The 22610-nt window shown below is 54.4% G+C and overlaps 8 non-coding genes across 8 annotated transcripts; all 8 read left to right on the forward strand.

Moving 5' to 3' along the window:
* The first annotated feature begins 2320 nt into the window (after positions 1–2320).
* LOC130847660 (small nucleolar RNA SNORD115) lies at positions 2321–2401 on the forward strand. Its single transcript, XR_009052406.1, has one exon. It is a non-coding gene; the product is annotated as a small nucleolar RNA SNORD115 (small nucleolar RNA).
* Positions 2402–4907: 2506 nt separating this feature from the next.
* Positions 4908–4988, forward strand: LOC130847661 (small nucleolar RNA SNORD115). The gene has a single exon (XR_009052407.1). It is a non-coding gene; the product is annotated as a small nucleolar RNA SNORD115 (small nucleolar RNA).
* A 2506-nt stretch (positions 4989–7494) lies between these two features.
* On the forward strand, positions 7495–7575 carry LOC130847663 (small nucleolar RNA SNORD115). Its single transcript, XR_009052409.1, has one exon. It is a non-coding gene; the product is annotated as a small nucleolar RNA SNORD115 (small nucleolar RNA).
* A 2506-nt stretch (positions 7576–10081) lies between these two features.
* On the forward strand, positions 10082–10162 carry LOC130847664 (small nucleolar RNA SNORD115). The gene has a single exon (XR_009052410.1). It is a non-coding gene; the product is annotated as a small nucleolar RNA SNORD115 (small nucleolar RNA).
* A 2506-nt stretch (positions 10163–12668) lies between these two features.
* Positions 12669–12749, forward strand: LOC130847665 (small nucleolar RNA SNORD115). Its single transcript, XR_009052411.1, has one exon. It is a non-coding gene; the product is annotated as a small nucleolar RNA SNORD115 (small nucleolar RNA).
* A 2506-nt stretch (positions 12750–15255) lies between these two features.
* On the forward strand, positions 15256–15336 carry LOC130847666 (small nucleolar RNA SNORD115). Its single transcript, XR_009052413.1, has one exon. It is a non-coding gene; the product is annotated as a small nucleolar RNA SNORD115 (small nucleolar RNA).
* A 2506-nt stretch (positions 15337–17842) lies between these two features.
* LOC130847668 (small nucleolar RNA SNORD115) lies at positions 17843–17923 on the forward strand. Its single transcript, XR_009052414.1, has one exon. It is a non-coding gene; the product is annotated as a small nucleolar RNA SNORD115 (small nucleolar RNA).
* A 2506-nt stretch (positions 17924–20429) lies between these two features.
* Positions 20430–20510, forward strand: LOC130847669 (small nucleolar RNA SNORD115). Its single transcript, XR_009052415.1, has one exon. It is a non-coding gene; the product is annotated as a small nucleolar RNA SNORD115 (small nucleolar RNA).
* The last annotated feature ends 2100 nt before the right edge of the window (positions 20511–22610 follow it).

Below are 22610 nucleotides of genomic sequence, written 5' to 3' on the forward strand. Positions count from 1 at the left end.
TCCTGCTCCATAGTGCCAGGGCCCACATGTTCTGAAGCCATGGGTGGAGTCTTTCCTTAAGCCTTTCTGCTTTGAATTTTGTGTTTCAGGCCAAGCCTTGGAATGGACTCACCACAGCCAGAATGTTCCGCAGTGAGTGGCTCTTTTGGTTGCTACTGATAGGCCCCAGAGAATTTTGAACTATGGGCTGGCCGCCCTCACAGCAGGCAGTACAGGGTAGTCTTTTGGCAACCTCCTGCCTACCAAGGAGGAATGTCTGCTGCTGCCCCAAATTTATGGGCTCACATCTGGTGCACTCACATGCCTTCATTAGAGCTGTATTCTAGTCAGAGAGCACATCGAGGCAGTGTTTTCTTCCTTGGCCCCAGGCGGAACATCTCTAGAGACCTCTGTGCACCTAGCGCCAGAGTATGATCACCCACTGAGGGAATGGTCCCTTGTGGTGTGTGCTTTATGGCTTCCCAAAACCTGTCAGTAGGGAAGGCTCATGCCCCCTGCCTAGAGATGGTGAGAGGCAGGCAGGAGCCCATCCTCAGGTGCTTGGAGGCAGGATGCTGCTGGTTATTTCAAGGGCTGGAAGCCATGCCGTGGTCTTCAATGGGGTTGTGCCAGGACTCTGTGAGGGATCATGGTGCTTTGTTGGAGCCACTTGATCCGAATGGGGCCTCTGATGGGGTCTGCATGCATACACACGACCATAGCTTCTCCTGGGTTGGTCGTCCTCTCCGGAAGCCACTGGTTTGTCAGAGAGCCCCCTCCAGAGGAGAAAAGGCTTCTGGGTGTCCATTCCCCCATGAAGGCTTTGCAGAGCCCTTGGGCATCCCGTTATCATGTCCATCGTGAGGCCCTGTTGACCTGAAGGGGAGGGGTGGTCCCGGGATGTGGGCTGAGGAGGGCGTAGCTGCATGGCTGTTGTTTGGTGGCCTTGCACGGGCCACAGTAGGGAATGCTGCCACAGAAGAAATTGGCCCTGTTTGGGAATCTCTGTGGTCCCCAAGGAGGAATGCTTGACATGGCTCCCCATCCACCAGATTGGAATGCAGGCCTTGAAATTCAACTCGATTGACCTGAAGTGTAGTAAGACTGACCATGGAGGCACCATTTCATGACGTGTTGCCCTGGGGAGCAACCACGCAGATCTCTGTGCATGTCGAGGCAGAGCACGAGGATGGACTGAGCTTATGGTCAGTTGTGGGGTGTGCTTGAGTGACTTCCAAGAAGTGTTGGTTGGGAGGATGTGGGGCCAGGCCTGGAGGTGGGGAGAGGCAACAAGGACCCTTCATCAGGGACTTGGCAGCTAGATGCTCTTGGCTCTTGTGAGAGCTGAAGGGCTGGTCCCTTGCTGGAATGGGGTTTCCCAGGTCTCTGTGAGGGATCATGGGCCCTCAGATAGGCCAGTTTACTCAGACAGGCCCTTTCATGGGTTCTGCATACAGATACAGGCCTGTGGCATCTCTTGGGCTGGCCTTCCTCTACGGGAGCCACTGCCTACCAAGAGAGCTCCCTCCAGCTCCTGTGAATGTCCACTGTGTGGGACATAAAGGCCTCATTGTCTGGGTGTTGTGCACATGGACAAGCCGAGTGTGACATCGGCCAGCACACGCTTGCCCACACCAGGGTCGGGCCCAGAGGAATGTCTCCATTCCCCCCAGAAACACCCCCAGTGTTTTCCCCACCAAGCAGACCTGGTGCCAGGCCTTGTGCTGCCTGGAGGATCCATGAGGCTAGTCCTTCCCTGGGGAGACATATACGTACTGGTTATTTCATCTGCCCCTGACACAGTATTAAGGTACATAAGATGGCATTGATCCACCTGTCCACTCATGCCTTCATCTTTGTAAGTATGGATGGATGGAGGGAGTGAGCCAAGGACGAGGGTCAAAGGGGAGGGAGCTAGAGCATTCTGGAGGAAGGGAGGCAGGAAGGAAGCTATGTAGGGAGCTGTTTGTATGCGTTTCAGCTATGTGTTCCTGTCTCTGCGTGGAGGTACATTTGGGCCCTATGTTCCTGGATGTATTGCTGCAGGTATTTCTTGTAGCATCATTCGATGCATGAGCGTGTGGCACACACGTGCCCCAATGCATCTAGCATGGAGTTGGAGTTCTCACAGCTGTCCTTCTCACCTCTTGGCAGCCATCGTCCCCAGAGAAATGAAGATCTGTGTTTGGCCTATGTTCCCTAGGGCAATCACCATGAGCCTTGGCCCAGCACGTGGATTCGACAGAATGGCACATCCCTTCAGGCATCCTTCTTTCCAGGAAGCATCTGAGGTAAGCCTTCACATGTGGCAGGGCGCAGGTGAGTGAGGAGGGCCTCAGTTGGGTCGATGATGAGAACTCATATGGTCCTGAAGAGAGCTGATGACCAAAAAATCATGCTCAATAGGATTACGCTGAGGCCTAACAGAGGGATCCAGGGGCAGGATGGCCTGCATTTTTGGTCCATTGCAGAGCCCTGGGTGTGGGTGTGTGTGTGGGTTTGGGTGTGGGTGTTGGAGCAGCCTCTCGCTCGAGGAAATCCCTTGAGACTCCTCCCAGTGTAGATGGCTTCCACATATCCAAGATGTGTTGCCACCTTTGGTTTTCTATCCTGCTCCATAGTGCCAGGGCCCACATGTTCTGAAGCCATGGGTGGAGTCTTTCCTTAAGCCTTTCTGCTTTGAATTTTGTGTTTCAGGCCAAGCCTTGGAATGGACTCACCACAGCCAGAATGTTCCGCAGTGAGTGGCTCTTTTGGTTGCTACTGATAGGCCCCAGAGAATTTTGAACTATGGGCTGGCCGCCCTCACAGCAGGCAGTACAGGGTAGTCTTTTGGCAACCTCCTGCCTACCAAGGAGGAATGTCTGCTGCTGCCCCAAATTTATGGGCTCACATCTGGTGCACTCACATGCCTTCATTAGAGCTGTATTCTAGTCAGAGAGCACATCGAGGCAGTGTTTTCTTCCTTGGCCCCAGGCGGAACATCTCTAGAGACCTCTGTGCACCTAGCGCCAGAGTATGATCACCCACTGAGGGAATGGTCCCTTGTGGTGTGTGCTTTATGGCTTCCCAAAACCTGTCAGTAGGGAAGGCTCATGCCCCCTGCCTAGAGATGGTGAGAGGCAGGCAGGAGCCCATCCTCAGGTGCTTGGAGGCAGGATGCTGCTGGTTATTTCAAGGGCTGGAAGCCATGCCGTGGTCTTCAATGGGGTTGTGCCAGGACTCTGTGAGGGATCATGGTGCTTTGTTGGAGCCACTTGATCCGAATGGGGCCTCTGATGGGGTCTGCATGCATACACAGGACCATAGCTTCTCCTGGGTTGGTCGTCCTCTCCGGAAGCCACTGGTTTGTCAGAGAGCCCCCTCCAGAGGAGAAAAGGCTTCTGGGTGTCCATTCCCCCATGAAGGCTTTGCAGAGCCCTTGGGCATCCCGTTATCATGTCCATCGTGAGGCCCTGTTGACCTGAAGGGGAGGGGTGGTCCCGGGATGTGGGCTGAGGAGGGCGTAGCTGCATGGCTGTTGTTTGGTGGCCTTGCACGGGCCACAGTAGGGAATGCTGCCACAGAAGAAATTGGCCCTGTTTGGGAATCTCTGTGGTCCCCAAGGAGGAATGCTTGACATGGCTCCCCATCCACCAGATTGGAATGCAGGCCTTGAAATTCAACTCGATTGACCTGAAGTGTAGTAAGACTGACCATGGAGGCACCATTTCATGACGTGTTGCCCTGGGGAGCAACCACGCAGATCTCTGTGCATGTCGAGGCAGAGCACGAGGATGGACTGAGCTTATGGTCAGTTGTGGGGTGTGCTTGAGTGACTTCCAAGAAGTGTTGGTTGGGAGGATGTGGGGCCAGGCCTGGAGGTGGGGAGAGGCAACAAGGACCCTTCATCAGGGACTTGGCAGCTAGATGCTCTTGGCTCTTGTGAGAGCTGAAGGGCTGGTCCCTTGCTGGAATGGGGTTTCCCAGGTCTCTGTGAGGGATCATGGGCCCTCAGATAGGCCAGTTTACTCAGACAGGCCCTTTCATGGGTTCTGCATACAGATACAGGCCTGTGGCATCTCTTGGGCTGGCCTTCCTCTACGGGAGCCACTGCCTACCAAGAGAGCTCCCTCCAGCTCCTGTGAATGTCCACTGTGTGGGACATAAAGGCCTCATTGTCTGGGTGTTGTGCACATGGACAAGCCGAGTGTGACATCGGCCAGCACACGCTTGCCCACACCAGGGTCGGGCCCAGAGGAATGTCTCCATTCCCCCCAGAAACACCCCCAGTGTTTTCCCCACCAAGCAGACCTGGTGCCAGGCCTTGTGCTGCCTGGAGGATCCATGAGGCTAGTCCTTCCCTGGGGAGACATATACGTACTGGTTATTTCATCTGCCCCTGACACAGTATTAAGGTACATAAGATGGCATTGATCCACCTGTCCACTCATGCCTTCATCTTTGTAAGTATGGATGGATGGAGGGAGTGAGCCAAGGACGAGGGTCAAAGGGGAGGGAGCTAGAGCATTCTGGAGGAAGGGAGGCAGGAAGGAAGCTATGTAGGGAGCTGTTTGTATGCGTTTCAGCTATGTGTTCCTGTCTCTGCGTGGAGGTACATTTGGGCCCTATGTTCCTGGATGTATTGCTGCAGGTATTTCTTGTAGCATCATTCGATGCATGAGCGTGTGGCACACACGTGCCCCAATGCATCTAGCATGGAGTTGGAGTTCTCACAGCTGTCCTTCTCACCTCTTGGCAGCCATCGTCCCCAGAGAAATGAAGATCTGTGTTTGGCCTATGTTCCCTAGGGCAATCACCATGAGCCTTGGCCCAGCACGTGGATTCGACAGAATGGCACATCCCTTCAGGCATCCTTCTTTCCAGGAAGCATCTGAGGTAAGCCTTCACATGTGGCAGGGCGCAGGTGAGTGAGGAGGGCCTCAGTTGGGTCGATGATGAGAACTCATATGGTCCTGAAGAGAGCTGATGACCAAAAAATCATGCTCAATAGGATTACGCTGAGGCCTAACAGAGGGATCCAGGGGCAGGATGGCCTGCATTTTTGGTCCATTGCAGAGCCCTGGGTGTGGGTGTGTGTGTGGGTTTGGGTGTGGGTGTTGGAGCAGCCTCTCGCTCGAGGAAATCCCTTGAGACTCCTCCCAGTGTAGATGGCTTCCACATATCCAAGATGTGTTGCCACCTTTGGTTTTCTATCCTGCTCCATAGTGCCAGGGCCCACATGTTCTGAAGCCATGGGTGGAGTCTTTCCTTAAGCCTTTCTGCTTTGAATTTTGTGTTTCAGGCCAAGCCTTGGAATGGACTCACCACAGCCAGAATGTTCCGCAGTGAGTGGCTCTTTTGGTTGCTACTGATAGGCCCCAGAGAATTTTGAACTATGGGCTGGCCGCCCTCACAGCAGGCAGTACAGGGTAGTCTTTTGGCAACCTCCTGCCTACCAAGGAGGAATGTCTGCTGCTGCCCCAAATTTATGGGCTCACATCTGGTGCACTCACATGCCTTCATTAGAGCTGTATTCTAGTCAGAGAGCACATCGAGGCAGTGTTTTCTTCCTTGGCCCCAGGCGGAACATCTCTAGAGACCTCTGTGCACCTAGCGCCAGAGTATGATCACCCACTGAGGGAATGGTCCCTTGTGGTGTGTGCTTTATGGCTTCCCAAAACCTGTCAGTAGGGAAGGCTCATGCCCCCTGCCTAGAGATGGTGAGAGGCAGGCAGGAGCCCATCCTCAGGTGCTTGGAGGCAGGATGCTGCTGGTTATTTCAAGGGCTGGAAGCCATGCCGTGGTCTTCAATGGGGTTGTGCCAGGACTCTGTGAGGGATCATGGTGCTTTGTTGGAGCCACTTGATCCGAATGGGGCCTCTGATGGGGTCTGCATGCATACACAGGACCATAGCTTCTCCTGGGTTGGTCGTCCTCTCCGGAAGCCACTGGTTTGTCAGAGAGCCCCCTCCAGAGGAGAAAAGGCTTCTGGGTGTCCATTCCCCCATGAAGGCTTTGCAGAGCCCTTGGGCATCCCGTTATCATGTCCATCGTGAGGCCCTGTTGACCTGAAGGGGAGGGGTGGTCCCGGGATGTGGGCTGAGGAGGGCGTAGCTGCATGGCTGTTGTTTGGTGGCCTTGCACGGGCCACAGTAGGGAATGCTGCCACAGAAGAAATTGGCCCTGTTTGGGAATCTCTGTGGTCCCCAAGGAGGAATGCTTGACATGGCTCCCCATCCACCAGATTGGAATGCAGGCCTTGAAATTCAACTCGATTGACCTGAAGTGTAGTAAGACTGACCATGGAGGCACCATTTCATGACGTGTTGCCCTGGGGAGCAACCACGCAGATCTCTGTGCATGTCGAGGCAGAGCACGAGGATGGACTGAGCTTATGGTCAGTTGTGGGGTGTGCTTGAGTGACTTCCAAGAAGTGTTGGTTGGGAGGATGTGGGGCCAGGCCTGGAGGTGGGGAGAGGCAACAAGGACCCTTCATCAGGGACTTGGCAGCTAGATGCTCTTGGCTCTTGTGAGAGCTGAAGGGCTGGTCCCTTGCTGGAATGGGGTTTCCCAGGTCTCTGTGAGGGATCATGGGCCCTCAGATAGGCCAGTTTACTCAGACAGGCCCTTTCATGGGTTCTGCATACAGATACAGGCCTGTGGCATCTCTTGGGCTGGCCTTCCTCTACGGGAGCCACTGCCTACCAAGAGAGCTCCCTCCAGCTCCTGTGAATGTCCCCTGTGTGGGACATAAAGGCCTCATTGTCTGGGTGTTGTGCACATGGACAAGCCGAGTGTGACATCGGCCAGCACACGCTTGCCCACACCAGGGTCGGGCCCAGAGGAATGTCTCCATTCCCCCCAGAAACACCCCCAGTGTTTTCCCCACCAAGCAGACCTGGTGCCAGGCCTTGTGCTGCCTGGAGGATCCATGAGGCTAGTCCTTCCCTGGGGAGACATATACGTACTGGTTATTTCATCTGCCCCTGACACAGTATTAAGGTACATAAGATGGCATTGATCCACCTGTCCACTCATGCCTTCATCTTTGTAAGTATGGATGGATGGAGGGAGTGAGCCAAGGACGAGGGTCAAAGGGGAGGGAGCTAGAGCATTCTGGAGGAAGGGAGGCAGGAAGGAAGCTATGTAGGGAGCTGTTTGTATGCGTTTCAGCTATGTGTTCCTGTCTCTGCGTGGAGGTACATTTGGGCCCTATGTTCCTGGATGTATTGCTGCAGGTATTTCTTGTAGCATCATTCGATGCATGAGCGTGTGGCACACACGTGCCCCAATGCATCTAGCATGGAGTTGGAGTTCTCACAGCTGTCCTTCTCACCTCTTGGCAGCCATCGTCCCCAGAGAAATGAAGATCTGTGTTTGGCCTATGTTCCCTAGGGCAATCACCATGAGCCTTGGCCCAGCACGTGGATTCGACAGAATGGCACATCCCTTCAGGCATCCTTCTTTCCAGGAAGCATCTGAGGTAAGCCTTCACATGTGGCAGGGCGCAGGTGAGTGAGGAGGGCCTCAGTTGGGTCGATGATGAGAACTCATATGGTCCTGAAGAGAGCTGATGACCAAAAAATCATGCTCAATAGGATTACGCTGAGGCCTAACAGAGGGATCCAGGGGCAGGATGGCCTGCATTTTTGGTCCATTGCAGAGCCCTGGGTGTGGGTGTGTGTGTGGGTTTGGGTGTGGGTGTTGGAGCAGCCTCTCGCTCGAGGAAATCCCTTGAGACTCCTCCCAGTGTAGATGGCTTCCACATATCCAAGATGTGTTGCCACCTTTGGTTTTCTATCCTGCTCCATAGTGCCAGGGCCCACATGTTCTGAAGCCATGGGTGGAGTCTTTCCTTAAGCCTTTCTGCTTTGAATTTTGTGTTTCAGGCCAAGCCTTGGAATGGACTCACCACAGCCAGAATGTTCCGCAGTGAGTGGCTCTTTTGGTTGCTACTGATAGGCCCCAGAGAATTTTGAACTATGGGCTGGCCGCCCTCACAGCAGGCAGTACAGGGTAGTCTTTTGGCAACCTCCTGCCTACCAAGGAGGAATGTCTGCTGCTGCCCCAAATTTATGGGCTCACATCTGGTGCACTCACATGCCTTCATTAGAGCTGTATTCTAGTCAGAGAGCACATCGAGGCAGTGTTTTCTTCCTTGGCCCCAGGCGGAACATCTCTAGAGACCTCTGTGCACCTAGCGCCAGAGTATGATCACCCACTGAGGGAATGGTCCCTTGTGGTGTGTGCTTTATGGCTTCCCAAAACCTGTCAGTAGGGAAGGCTCATGCCCCCTGCCTAGAGATGGTGAGAGGCAGGCAGGAGCCCATCCTCAGGTGCTTGGAGGCAGGATGCTGCTGGTTATTTCAAGGGCTGGAAGCCATGCCGTGGTCTTCAATGGGGTTGTGCCAGGACTCTGTGAGGGATCATGGTGCTTTGTTGGAGCCACTTGATCCGAATGGGGCCTCTGATGGGGTCTGCATGCATACACAGGACCATAGCTTCTCCTGGGTTGGTCGTCCTCTCCGGAAGCCACTGGTTTGTCAGAGAGCCCCCTCCAGAGGAGAAAAGACTTCTGGGTGTCCATTCCCCCATGAAGGCTTTGCAGAGCCCTTGGGCATCCCGTTATCATGTCCATCGTGAGGCCCTGTTGACCTGAAGGGGAGGGGTGGTCCCGGGATGTGGGCTGAGGAGGGCGTAGCTGCATGGCTGTTGTTTGGTGGCCTTGCACGGGCCACAGTAGGGAATGCTGCCACAGAAGAAATTGGCCCTGTTTGGGAATCTCTGTGGTCCCCAAGGAGGAATGCTTGACATGGCTCCCCATCCACCAGATTGGAATGCAGGCCTTGAAATTCAACTCGATTGACCTGAAGTGTAGTAAGACTGACCATGGAGGCACCATTTCATGACGTGTTGCCCTGGGGAGCAACCACGCAGATCTCTGTGCATGTCGAGGCAGAGCACGAGGATGGACTGAGCTTATGGTCAGTTGTGGGGTGTGCTTGAGTGACTTCCAAGAAGTGTTGGTTGGGAGGATGTGGGGCCAGGCCTGGAGGTGGGGAGAGGCAACAAGGACCCTTCATCAGGGACTTGGCAGCTAGATGCTCTTGGCTCTTGTGAGAGCTGAAGGGCTGGTCCCTTGCTGGAATGGGGTTTCCCAGGTCTCTGTGAGGGATCATGGGCCCTCAGATAGGCCAGTTTACTCAGACAGGCCCTTTCATGGGTTCTGCATACAGATACAGGCCTGTGGCATCTCTTGGGCTGGCCTTCCTCTACGGGAGCCACTGCCTACCAAGAGAGCTCCCTCCAGCTCCTGTGAATGTCCCCTGTGTGGGACATAAAGGCCTCATTGTCTGGGTGTTGTGCACATGGACAAGCCGAGTGTGACATCGGCCAGCACACGCTTGCCCACACCAGGGTCGGGCCCAGAGGAATGTCTCCATTCCCCCCAGAAACACCCCCAGTGTTTTCCCCACCAAGCAGACCTGGTGCCAGGCCTTGTGCTGCCTGGAGGATCCATGAGGCTAGTCCTTCCCTGGGGAGACATATACGTACTGGTTATTTCATCTGCCCCTGACACAGTATTAAGGTACATAAGATGGCATTGATCCACCTGTCCACTCATGCCTTCATCTTTGTAAGTATGGATGGATGGAGGGAGTGAGCCAAGGACGAGGGTCAAAGGGGAGGGAGCTAGAGCATTCTGGAGGAAGGGAGGCAGGAAGGAAGCTATGTAGGGAGCTGTTTGTATGCGTTTCAGCTATGTGTTCCTGTCTCTGCGTGGAGGTACATTTGGGCCCTATGTTCCTGGATGTATTGCTGCAGGTATTTCTTGTAGCATCATTCGATGCATGAGCGTGTGGCACACACGTGCCCCAATGCATCTAGCATGGAGTTGGAGTTCTCACAGCTGTCCTTCTCACCTCTTGGCAGCCATCGTCCCCAGAGAAATGAAGATCTGTGTTTGGCCTATGTTCCCTAGGGCAATCACCATGAGCCTTGGCCCAGCACGTGGATTCGACAGAATGGCACATCCCTTCAGGCATCCTTCTTTCCAGGAAGCATCTGAGGTAAGCCTTCACATGTGGCAGGGCGCAGGTGAGTGAGGAGGGCCTCAGTTGGGTCGATGATGAGAACTCATATGGTCCTGAAGAGAGCTGATGACCAAAAAATCATGCTCAATAGGATTACGCTGAGGCCTAACAGAGGGATCCAGGGGCAGGATGGCCTGCATTTTTGGTCCATTGCAGAGCCCTGGGTGTGGGTGTGTGTGTGGGTTTGGGTGTGGGTGTTGGAGCAGCCTCTCGCTCGAGGAAATCCCTTGAGACTCCTCCCAGTGTAGATGGCTTCCACATATCCAAGATGTGTTGCCACCTTTGGTTTTCTATCCTGCTCCATAGTGCCAGGGCCCACATGTTCTGAAGCCATGGGTGGAGTCTTTCCTTAAGCCTTTCTGCTTTGAATTTTGTGTTTCAGGCCAAGCCTTGGAATGGACTCACCACAGCCAGAATGTTCCGCAGTGAGTGGCTCTTTTGGTTGCTACTGATAGGCCCCAGAGAATTTTGAACTATGGGCTGGCCGCCCTCACAGCAGGCAGTACAGGGTAGTCTTTTGGCAACCTCCTGCCTACCAAGGAGGAATGTCTGCTGCTGCCCCAAATTTATGGGCTCACATCTGGTGCACTCACATGCCTTCATTAGAGCTGTATTCTAGTCAGAGAGCACACCGAGGCAGTGTTTTCTTCCTTGGCCCCAGGCGGAACATCTCTAGAGACCTCTGTGCACCTAGCGCCAGAGTATGATCACCCACTGAGGGAATGGTCCCTTGTGGTGTGTGCTTTATGGCTTCCCAAAACCTGTCAGTAGGGAAGGCTCATGCCCCCTGCCTAGAGATGGTGAGAGGCAGGCAGGAGCCCATCCTCAGGTGCTTGGAGGCAGGATGCTGCTGGTTATTTCAAGGGCTGGAAGCCATGCCGTGGTCTTCAATGGGGTTGTGCCAGGACTCTGTGAGGGATCATGGTGCTTTGTTGGAGCCACTTGATCCGAATGGGGCCTCTGATGGGGTCTGCATGCATACACAGGACCATAGCTTCTCCTGGGTTGGTCGTCCTCTCCGGAAGCCACTGGTTTGTCAGAGAGCCCCCTCCAGAGGAGAAAAGGCTTCTGGGTGTCCATTCCCCCATGAAGGCTTTGCAGAGCCCTTGGGCATCCCGTTATCATGTCCATCGTGAGGCCCTGTTGACCTGAAGGGGAGGGGTGGTCCCGGGATGTGGGCTGAGGAGGGCGTAGCTGCATGGCTGTTGTTTGGTGGCCTTGCACGGGCCACAGTAGGGAATGCTGCCACAGAAGAAATTGGCCCTGTTTGGGAATCTCTGTGGTCCCCAAGGAGGAATGCTTGACATGGCTCCCCATCCACCAGATTGGAATGCAGGCCTTGAAATTCAACTCGATTGACCTGAAGTGTAGTAAGACTGACCATGGAGGCACCATTTCATGACGTGTTGCCCTGGGGAGCAACCACGCAGATCTCTGTGCATGTCGAGGCAGAGCACGAGGATGGACTGAGCTTATGGTCAGTTGTGGGGTGTGCTTGAGTGACTTCCAAGAAGTGTTGGTTGGGAGGATGTGGGGCCAGGCCTGGAGGTGGGGAGAGGCAACAAGGACCCTTCATCAGGGACTTGGCAGCTAGATGCTCTTGGCTCTTGTGAGAGCTGAAGGGCTGGTCCCTTGCTGGAATGGGGTTTCCCAGGTCTCTGTGAGGGATCATGGGCCCTCAGATAGGCCAGTTTACTCAGACAGGCCCTTTCATGGGTTCTGCATACAGATACAGGCCTGTGGCATCTCTTGGGCTGGCCTTCCTCTACGGGAGCCACTGCCTACCAAGAGAGCTCCCTCCAGCTCCTGTGAATGTCCACTGTGTGGGACATAAAGGCCTCATTGTCTGGGTGTTGTGCACATGGACAAGCCGAGTGTGACATCGGCCAGCACACGCTTGCCCACACCAGGGTCGGGCCCAGAGGAATGTCTCCATTCCCCCCAGAAACACCCCCAGTGTTTTCCCCACCAAGCAGACCTGGTGCCAGGCCTTGTGCTGCCTGGAGGATCCATGAGGCTAGTCCTTCCCTGGGGAGACATATACGTACTGGTTATTTCATCTGCCCCTGACACAGTATTAAGGTACATAAGATGGCATTGATCCACCTGTCCACTCATGCCTTCATCTTTGTAAGTATGGATGGATGGAGGGAGTGAGCCAAGGACGAGGGTCAAAGGGGAGGGAGCTAGAGCATTCTGGAGGAAGGGAGGCAGGAAGGAAGCTATGTAGGGAGCTGTTTGTATGCGTTTCAGCTATGTGTTCCTGTCTCTGCGTGGAGGTACATTTGGGCCCTATGTTCCTGGATGTATTGCTGCAGGTATTTCTTGTAGCATCATTCGATGCATGAGCGTGTGGCACACACGTGCCCCAATGCATCTAGCATGGAGTTGGAGTTCTCACAGCTGTCCTTCTCACCTCTTGGCAGCCATCGTCCCCAGAGAAATGAAGATCTGTGTTTGGCCTATGTTCCCTAGGGCAATCACCATGAGCCTTGGCCCAGCACGTGGATTCGACAGAATGGCACATCCCTTCAGGCATCCTTCTTTCCAGGAAGCATCTGAGGTAAGCCTTCACATGTGGCAGGGCGCAGGTGAGTGAGGAGGGCCTCAGTTGGGTCGATGATGAGAACTCATATGGTCCTGAAGAGAGCTGATGACCAAAAAATCATGCTCAATAGGATTACGCTGAGGCCTAACAGAGGGATCCAGGGGCAGGATGGCCTGCATTTTTGGTCCATTGCAGAGCCCTGGGTGTGGGTGTGGTTGTGGGTTTGGGTGTGGGTGTTGGAGCAGCCTCTCGCTCGAGGAAATCCCTTGAGACTCCTCCCAGTGTAGATGGCTTCCACATATCCAAGATGTGTTGCCACCTTTGGTTTTCTATCCTGCTCCATAGTGCCAGGGCCCACATGTTCTGAAGCCATGGGTGGAGTCTTTCCTTAAGCCTTTCTGCTTTGAATTTTGTGTTTCAGGCCAAGCCTTGGAATGGACTCACCACAGCCAGAATGTTCCGCAGTGAGTGGCTCTTTTGGTTGCTACTGATAGGCCCCAGAGAATTTTGAACTATGGGCTGGCCGCCCTCACAGCAGGCAGTACAGGGTAGTCTTTTGGCAACCTCCTGCCTACCAAGGAGGAATGTCTGCTGCTGCCCCAAATTTATGGGCTCACATCTGGTGCACTCACATGCCTTCATTAGAGCTGTATTCTAGTCAGAGAGCACACCGAGGCAGTGTTTTCTTCCTTGGCCCCAGGCGGAACATCTCTAGAGACCTCTGTGCACCTAGCGCCAGAGTATGATCACCCACTGAGGGAATGGTCCCTTGTGGTGTGTGCTTTATGGCTTCCCAAAACCTGTCAGTAGGGAAGGCTCATGCCCCCTGCCTAGAGATGGTGAGAGGCAGGCAGGAGCCCATCCTCAGGTGCTTGGAGGCAGGATGCTGCTGGTTATTTCAAGGGCTGGAAGCCATGCCGTGGTCTTCAATGGGGTTGTGCCAGGACTCTGTGAGGGATCATGGTGCTTTGTTGGAGCCACTTGATCCGAATGGGGCCTCTGATGGGGTCTGCATGCATACACAGGACCATAGCTTCTCCTGGGTTGGTCGTCCTCTCCGGAAGCCACTGGTTTGTCAGAGAGCCCCCTCCAGAGGAGAAAAGGCTTCTGGGTGTCCATTCCCCCATGAAGGCTTTGCAGAGCCCTTGGGCATCCCGTTATCATGTCCATCGTGAGGCCCTGTTGACCTGAAGGGGAGGGGTGGTCCCGGGATGTGGGCTGAGGAGGGCGTAGCTGCATGGCTGTTGTTTGGTGGCCTTGCACGGGCCACAGTAGGGAATGCTGCCACAGAAGAAATTGGCCCTGTTTGGGAATCTCTGTGGTCCCCAAGGAGGAATGCTTGACATGGCTCCCCATCCACCAGATTGGAATGCAGGCCTTGAAATTCAACTCGATTGACCTGAAGTGTAGTAAGACTGACCATGGAGGCACCATTTCATGACGTGTTGCCCTGGGGAGCAACCACGCAGATCTCTGTGCATGTCGAGGCAGAGCACGAGGATGGACTGAGCTTATGGTCAGTTGTGGGGTGTGCTTGAGTGACTTCCAAGAAGTGTTGGTTGGGAGGATGTGGGGCCAGGCCTGGAGGTGGGGAGAGGCAACAAGGACCCTTGATCAGGGACTTGGCAGCTAGATGCTCTTGGCTCTTGTGAGAGCTGAAGGGCTGGTCCCTTGCTGGAATGGGGTTTCCCAGGTCTCTGTGAGGGATCATGGGCCCTCAGATAGGCCAGTTTACTCAGACAGGCCCTTTCATGGGTTCTGCATACAGATACAGGCCTGTGGCATCTCTTGGGCTGGCCTTCCTCTACGGGAGCCACTGCCTACCAAGAGAGCTCCCTCCAGCTCCTGTGAATGTCCACTGTGTGGGACATAAAGGCCTCATTGTCTGGGTGTTGTGCACATGGACAAGCCGAGTGTGACATCGGCCAGCACACGCTTGCCCACACCAGGGTCGGGCCCAGAGGAATGTCTCCATTCCCCCCAGAAACACCCCCAGTGTTTTCCCCACCAAGCAGACCTGGTGCCAGGCCTTGTGCTGCCTGGAGGATCCATGAGGCTAGTCCTTCCCTGGGGAGACATATACGTACTGGTTATTTCATCTGCCCCTGACACAGTATTAAGGTACATAAGATGGCATTGATCCACCTGTCCACTCATGCCTTCATCTTTGTAAGTATGGATGGATGGAGGGAGTGAGCCAAGGACGAGGGTCAAAGGGGAGGGAGCTAGAGCATTCTGGAGGAAGGGAGGCAGGAAGGAAGCTATGTAGGGAGCTGTTTGTATGCGTTTCAGCTATGTGTTCCTGTCTCTGCGTGGAGGTACATTTGGGCCCTATGTTCCTGGATGTATTGCTGCAGGTATTTCTTGTAGCATCATTCGATGCATGAGCGTGTGGCACACACGTGCCCCAATGCATCTAGCATGGAGTTGGAGTTCTCACAGCTGTCCTTCTCACCTCTTGGCAGCCATCGTCCCCAGAGAAATGAAGATCTGTGTTTGGCCTATGTTCCCTAGGGCAATCACCATGAGCCTTGGCCCAGCACGTGGATTCGACAGAATGGCACATCCCTTCAGGCATCCTTCTTTCCAGGAAGCATCTGAGGTAAGCCTTCACATGTGGCAGGGCGCAGGTGAGTGAGGAGGGCCTCAGTTGGGTCGATGATGAGAACTCATATGGTCCTGAAGAGAGCTGATGACCAAAAAATCATGCTCAATAGGATTACGCTGAGGCCTAACAGAGGGATCCAGGGGCAGGATGGCCTGCATTTTTGGTCCATTGCAGAGCCCTGGGTGTGGGTGTGGTTGTGGGTTTGGGTGTGGGTGTTGGAGCAGCCTCTCGCTCGAGGAAATCCCTTGAGACTCCTCCCAGTGTAGATGGCTTCCACATATCCAAGATGTGTTGCCACCTTTGGTTTTCTATCCTGCTCCATAGTGCCAGGGCCCACATGTTCTGAAGCCATGGGTGGAGTCTTTCCTTAAGCCTTTCTGCTTTGAATTTTGTGTTTCAGGCCAAGCCTTGGAATGGACTCACCACAGCCAGAATGTTCCGCAGTGAGTGGCTCTTTTGGTTGCTACTGATAGGCCCCAGAGAATTTTGAACTATGGGCTGGCCGCCCTCACAGCAGGCAGTACAGGGTAGTCTTTTGGCAACCTCCTGCCTACCAAGGAGGAATGTCTGCTGCTGCCCCAAATTTATGGGCTCACATCTGGTGCACTCACATGCCTTCATTAGAGCTGTATTCTAGTCAGAGAGCACACCGAGGCAGTGTTTTCTTCCTTGGCCCCAGGCGGAACATCTCTAGAGACCTCTGTGCACCTAGCGCCAGAGTATGATCACCCACTGAGGGAATGGTCCCTTGTGGTGTGTGCTTTATGGCTTCCCAAAACCTGTCAGTAGGGAAGGCTCATGCCCCCTGCCTAGAGATGGTGAGAGGCAGGCAGGAGCCCATCCTCAGGTGCTTGGAGGCAGGATGCTGCTGGTTATTTCAAGGGCTGGAAGCCATGCCGTGGTCTTCAATGGGGTTGTGCCAGGACTCTGTGAGGGATCATGGTGCTTTGTTGGAGCCACTTGATCCGAATGGGGCCTCTGATGGGGTCTGCATGCATACACAGGACCATAGCTTCTCCTGGGTTGGTCGTCCTCTCCGGAAGCCACTGGTTTGTCAGAGAGCCCCCTCCAGAGGAGAAAAGGCTTCTGGGTGTCCATTCCCCCATGAAGGCTTTGCAGAGCCCTTGGGCATCCCGTTATCATGTCCATCGTGAGGCCCTGTTGACCTGAAGGGGAGGGGTGGTCCCGGGATGTGGGCTGAGGAGGGCGTAGCTGCATGGCTGTTGTTTGGTGGCCTTGCACGGGCCACAGTAGGGAATGCTGCCACAGAAGAAATTGGCCCTGTTTGGGAATCTCTGTGGTCCCCAAGGAGGAGTGCTTGACATGGCTCCCCATCCACCAGATTGGAATGCAGGCCTTGAAATTCAACTCGATTGACCTGAAGTGTAGTAAGACTGACCATGGAGGCACCATTTCATGACGTGTTGCCCTGGGGAGCAACCACGCAGATCTCTGTGCATGTCGAGGCAGAGCACGAGGATGGACTGAGCTTATGGTCAGTTGTGGGGTGTGCTTGAGTGACTTCCAAGAAGTGTTGGTTGGGAGGATGTGGGGCCAGGCCTGGAGGTGGGGAGAGGCAACAAGGACCCTTGATCAGGGACTTGGCAGCTAGATGCTCTTGGCTCTTGTGAGAGCTGAAGGGCTGGTCCCTTGCTGGAATGGGGTTTCCCAGGTCTCTGTGAGGGATCATGGGCCCTCAGATAGGCCAGTTTACTCAGACAGGCCCTTTCATGGGTTCTGCATACAGATACAGGCCTGTGGCATCTCTTGGGCTGGCCTTCCTCTACGGGAGCCACTGCCTACCAAGAGAGCTCCCTCCAGCTCCTGTGAATGTCCACTGTGTGGGACATAAAGGCCTCATTGTCTGGGTGTTGTGCACATGGACAAGCCGAGTGTGACATCGGCCAGCACACGCTTGCCCACACCAGGGTCAGGCCCAGAGGAATGTCTCCATTCCCCCCAGAAACACCCCCAGTGTTTTCCCCACCAAGCAGACCTGGTGCCAGGCCTTGTGCTGCCTGGAGGATCCATGAGGCTAGTCCTTCCCTGGGGAGACATATACGTACTGGTTATTTCATCTGCCCCTGACACAGTATTAAGGTACATAAGATGGCATTGATCCACCTGTCCACTCATGCCTTCATCTTTGTAAGTATGGATGGATGGAGGGAGTGAGCCAAGGACGAGGGTCAAAGGGGAGGGAGCTAGAGCATTCTGGAGGAAGGGAGGCAGGAAGGAAGCTATGTAGGGAGCTGTTTGTATGCGTTTCAGCTATGTGTTCCTGTCTCTGCGTGGAGGTACATTTGGGCCCTATGTTCCTGGATGTATTGCTGCAGGTATTTCTTGTAGCATCATTCGATGCATGAGCGTGTGGCACACACGTGCCCCAATGCATCTAGCATGGAGTTGGAGTTCTCACAGCTGTCCTTCTCACCTCTTGGCAGCCATCGTCCCCAGAGAAATGAAGATCTGTGTTTGGCCTATGTTCCCTAGGGCAATCACCATGAGCCTTGGCCCAGCACGTGGATTCGACAGAATGGCACATCCCTTCAGGCATCCTTCTTTCCAGGAAGCATCTGAGGTAAGCCTTCACATGTGGCAGGGCGCAGGTGAGTGAGGAGGGCCTCAGTTGGGTCGATGATGAGAACTCATATGGTCCTGAAGAGAGCTGATGACCAAAAAATCATGCTCAATAGGATTACGCTGAGGCCTAACAGAGGGATCCAGGGGCAGGATGGCCTGCATTTTTGGTCCATTGCAGAGCCCTGGGTGTGGGTGTGTGTGTGGGTTTGGGTGTGGGTGTTGGAGCAGCCTCTCGCTCGAGGAAATCCCTTGAGACTCCTCCCAGTGTAGATGGCTTCCACATATCCAAGATGTGTTGCCACCTTTGGTTTTCTATCCTGCTCCATAGTGCCAGGGCCCACATGTTCTGAAGCCATGGGTGGAGTCTTTCCTTAAGCCTTTCTGCTTTGAATTTTGTGTTTCAGGCCAAGCCTTGGAATGGACTCACCACAGCCAGAATGTTCCGCAGTGAGTGGCTCTTTTGGTTGCTACTGATAGGCCCCAGAGAATTTTGAACTATGGGCTGGCCGCCCTCACAGCAGGCAGTACAGGGTAGTCTTTTGGCAACCTCCTGCCTACCAAGGAGGAATGTCTGCTGCTGCCCCAAATTTATGGGCTCACATCTGGTGCACTCACATGCCTTCATTAGAGCTGTATTCTAGTCAGAGAGCACACCGAGGCAGTGTTTTCTTCCTTGGCCCCAGGCGGAACATCTCTAGAGACCTCTGTGCACCTAGCGCCAGAGTATGATCACCCACTGAGGGAATGGTCCCTTGTGGTGTGTGCTTTATGGCTTCCCAAAACCTGTCAGTAGGGAAGGCTCATGCCCCCTGCCTAGAGATGGTGAGAGGCAGGCAGGAGCCCATCCTCAGGTGCTTGGAGGCAGGATGCTGCTGGTTATTTCAAGGGCTGGAAGCCATGCCGTGGTCTTCAATGGGGTTGTGCCAGGACTCTGTGAGGGATCATGGTGCTTTGTTGGAGCCACTTGATCCGAATGGGGCCTCTGATGGGGTCTGCATGCATACACAGGACCATAGCTTCTCCTGGGTTGGTCGTCCTCTCCGGAAGCCACTGGTTTGTCAGAGAGCCCCCTCCAGAGGAGAAAAGGCTTCTGGGTGTCCATTCCCCCATGAAGGCTTTGCAGAGCCCTTGGGCATCCCGTTATCATGTCCATCGTGAGGCCCTGTTGACCTGAAGGGGAGGGGTGGTCCCGGGATGTGGGCTGAGGAGGGCGTAGCTGCATGGCTGTTGTTTGGTGGCCTTGCACGGGCCACAGTAGGGAATGCTGCCACAGAAGAAATTGGCCCTGTTTGGGAATCTCTGTGGTCCCCAAGGAGGAATGCTTGACATGGCTCCCCATCCACCAGATTGGAATGCAGGCCTTGAAATTCAACTCGATTGACCTGAAGTGTAGTAAGACTGACCATGGAGGCACCATTTCATGACGTGTTGCCCTGGGGAGCAACCACGCAGATCTCTGTGCATGTCGAGGCAGAGCACGAGGATGGACTGAGCTTATGGTCAGTTGTGGGGTGTGCTTGAGTGACTTCCAAGAAGTGTTGGTTGGGAGGATGTGGGGCCAGGCCTGGAGGTGGGGAGAGGCAACAAGGACCCTTGATCAGGGACTTGGCAGCTAGATGCTCTTGGCTCTTGTGAGAGCTGAAGGGCTGGTCCCTTGCTGGAATGGGGTTTCCCAGGTCTCTGTGAGGGATCATGGGCCCTCAGATAGGCCAGTTTACTCAGACAGGCCCTTTCATGGGTTCTGCATACAGATACAGGCCTGTGGCATCTCTTGGGCTGGCCTTCCTCTACGGGAGCCACTGCCTACCAAGAGAGCTCCCTCCAGCTCCTGTGAATGTCCACTGTGTGGGACATAAAGGCCTCATTGTCTGGGTGTTGTGCACATGGACAAGCCGAGTGTGACATCGGCCAGCACACGCTTGCCCACACCAGGGTCGGGCCCAGAGGAATGTCTCCATTCCCCCCAGAAACACCCCCAGTGTTTTCCCCACCAAGCAGACCTGGTGCCAGGCCTTGTGCTGCCTGGAGGATCCACGAGGCTAGTCCTTCCCTGGGGAGACATATACGTACTGGTTATTTCATCTGCCCCTGACACAGTATTAAGGTACATAAGATGGCATTGATCCACCTGTCCACTCATGCCTTCATCTTTGTAAGTATGGATGGATGGAGGGAGTGAGCCAAGGACGAGGGTCAAAGGGGAGGGAGCTAGAGCATTCTGGAGGAAGGGAGGCAGGAAGGAAGCTATGTAGGGAGCTGTTTGTATGCGTTTCAGCTATGTGTTCCTGTCTCTGCGTGGAGGTACATTTGGGCCCTATGTTCCTGGATGTATTGCTGCAGGTATTTCTTGTAGCATCATTCGATGCATGAGCGTGTGGCACACACGTGCCCCAATGCATCTAGCATGGAGTTGGAGTTCTCACAGCTGTCCTTCTCACCTCTTGGCAGCCATCGTCCCCAGAGAAATGAAGATCTGTGTTTGGCCTATGTTCCCTAGGGCAATCACCATGAGCCTTGGCCCAGCACGTGGATTCGACAGAATGGCACATCCCTTCAGGCATCCTTCTTTCCAGGAAGCATCTGAGGTAAGCCTTCACATGTGGCAGGGCGCAGGTGAGTGAGGAGGGCCTCAGTTGGGTCGATGATGAGAACTCATATGGTCCTGAAGAGAGCTGATGACCAAAAAATCATGCTCAATAGGATTACGCTGAGGCCTAACAGAGGGATCCAGGGGCAGGATGGCCTGCATTTTTGGTCCATTGCAGAGCCCTGGGTGTGGGTGTGTGTGTGGGTTTGGGTGTGGGTGTTGGAGCAGCCTCTCGCTCGAGGAAATCCCTTGAGACTCCTCCCAGTGTAGATGGCTTCCACATATCCAAGATGTGTTGCCACCTTTGGTTTTCTATCCTGCTCCATAGTGCCAGGGCCCACATGTTCTGAAGCCATGGGTGGAGTCTTTCCTTAAGCCTTTCTGCTTTGAATTTTGTGTTTCAGGCCAAGCCTTGGAATGGACTCACCACAGCCAGAATGTTCCGCAGTGAGTGGCTCTTTTGGTTGCTACTGATAGGCCCCAGAGAATTTTGAACTATGGGCTGGCCGCCCTCACAGCAGGCAGTACAGGGTAGTCTTTTGGCAACCTCCTGCCTACCAAGGAGGAATGTCTGCTGCTGCCCCAAATTTATGGGCTCACATCTGGTGCACTCACATGCCTTCATTAGAGCTGTATTCTAGTCAGAGAGCACATCGAGGCGGTGTTTTCTTCCTTGGCCCCAGGCGGAACATCTCTAGAGACCTCTGTGCACCTAGCGCCAGAGTATGATCACCCACTGAGGGAATGGTCCCTTGTGGTGTGTGCTTTATGGCTTCCCAAAACCTGTCAGTAGGGAAGGCTCATGCCCCCTGCCTAGAGATGGTGAGAGGCAGGCAGGAGCCCATCCTCAGGTGCTTGGAGGCAGGATGCTGCTGGTTATTTCAAGGGCTGGAAGCCATGCCGTGGTCTTCAATGGGGTTGTGCCAGGACTCTGTGAGGGATCATGGTGCTTTGTTGGAGCCACTTGATCCGAATGGGGCCTCTGATGGGGTCTGCATGCATACACAGGACCATAGCTTCTCCTGGGTTGGTCGTCCTCTCCGGAAGCCACTGGTTTGTCAGAGAGCCCCCTCCAGAGGAGAAAAGGCTTCTGGGTGTCCATTCCCCCATGAAGGCTTTGCAGAGCCCTTGGGCATCCCGTTATCATGTCCATCGTGAGGCCCTGTTGACCTGAAGGGGAGGGGTGGTCCCGGGATGTGGGCTGAGGAGGGCGTAGCTGCATGGCTGTTGTTTGGTGGCCTTGCACGGGCCACAGTAGGGAATGCTGCCACAGAAGAAATTGGCCCTGTTTGGGAATCTCTGTGGTCCCCAAGGAGGAATGCTTGACATGGCTCCCCATCCACCAGATTGGAATGCAGGCCTTGAAATTCAACTCGATTGACCTGAAGTGTAGTAAGACTGACCATGGAGGCACCATTTCATGACGTGTTGCCCTGGGGAGCAACCACGCAGATCTCTGTGCATGTCGAGGCAGAGCACGAGGATGGACTGAGCTTATGGTCAGTTGTGGGGTGTGCTTGAGTGACTTCCAAGAAGTGTTGGTTGGGAGGATGTGGGGCCAGGCCTGGAGGTGGGGAGAGGCAACAAGGACCCTTCATCAGGGACTTGGCAGCTAGATGCTCTTGGCTCTTGTGAGAGCTGAAGGGCTGGTCCCTTGCTGGAATGGGGTTTCCCAGGTCTCTGTGAGGGATCATGGGCCCTCAGATAGGCCAGTTTACTCAGACAGGCCCTTTCATGGGTTCTGCATACAGATACAGGCCTGTGGCATCTCTTGGGCTGGCCTTCCTCTACGGGAGCCACTGCCTACCAAGAGAGCTCCCTCCAGCTCCTGTGAATGTCCCCTGTGTGGGACATAAAGGCCTCATTGTCTGGGTGTTGTGCACATGGACAAGCCGAGTGTGACATCGGCCAGCACACGCTTGCCCACACCAGGGTCGGGCCCAGAGGAATGTCTCCATTCCCCCCAGAAACACCCCCAGTGTTTTCCCCACCAAGCAGACCTGGTGCCAGGCCTTGTGCTGCCTGGAGGATCCATGAGGCTAGTCCTTCCCTGGGGAGACATATACGTACTGGTTATTTCATCTGCCCCTGACACAGTATTAAGGTACATAAGATGGCATTGATCCACCTGTCCACTCATGCCTTCATCTTTGTAAGTATGGATGGATGGAGGGAGTGAGCCAAGGACGAGGGTCAAAGGGGAGGGAGCTAGAGCATTCTGGAGGAAGG

This window comes from Hippopotamus amphibius, chromosome 2 (genome assembly GCF_030028045.1).
Source record: "Hippopotamus amphibius kiboko isolate mHipAmp2 chromosome 2, mHipAmp2.hap2, whole genome shotgun sequence".
Classification (NCBI taxonomy): domain Eukaryota; kingdom Metazoa; phylum Chordata; class Mammalia; order Artiodactyla; family Hippopotamidae; genus Hippopotamus; species Hippopotamus amphibius.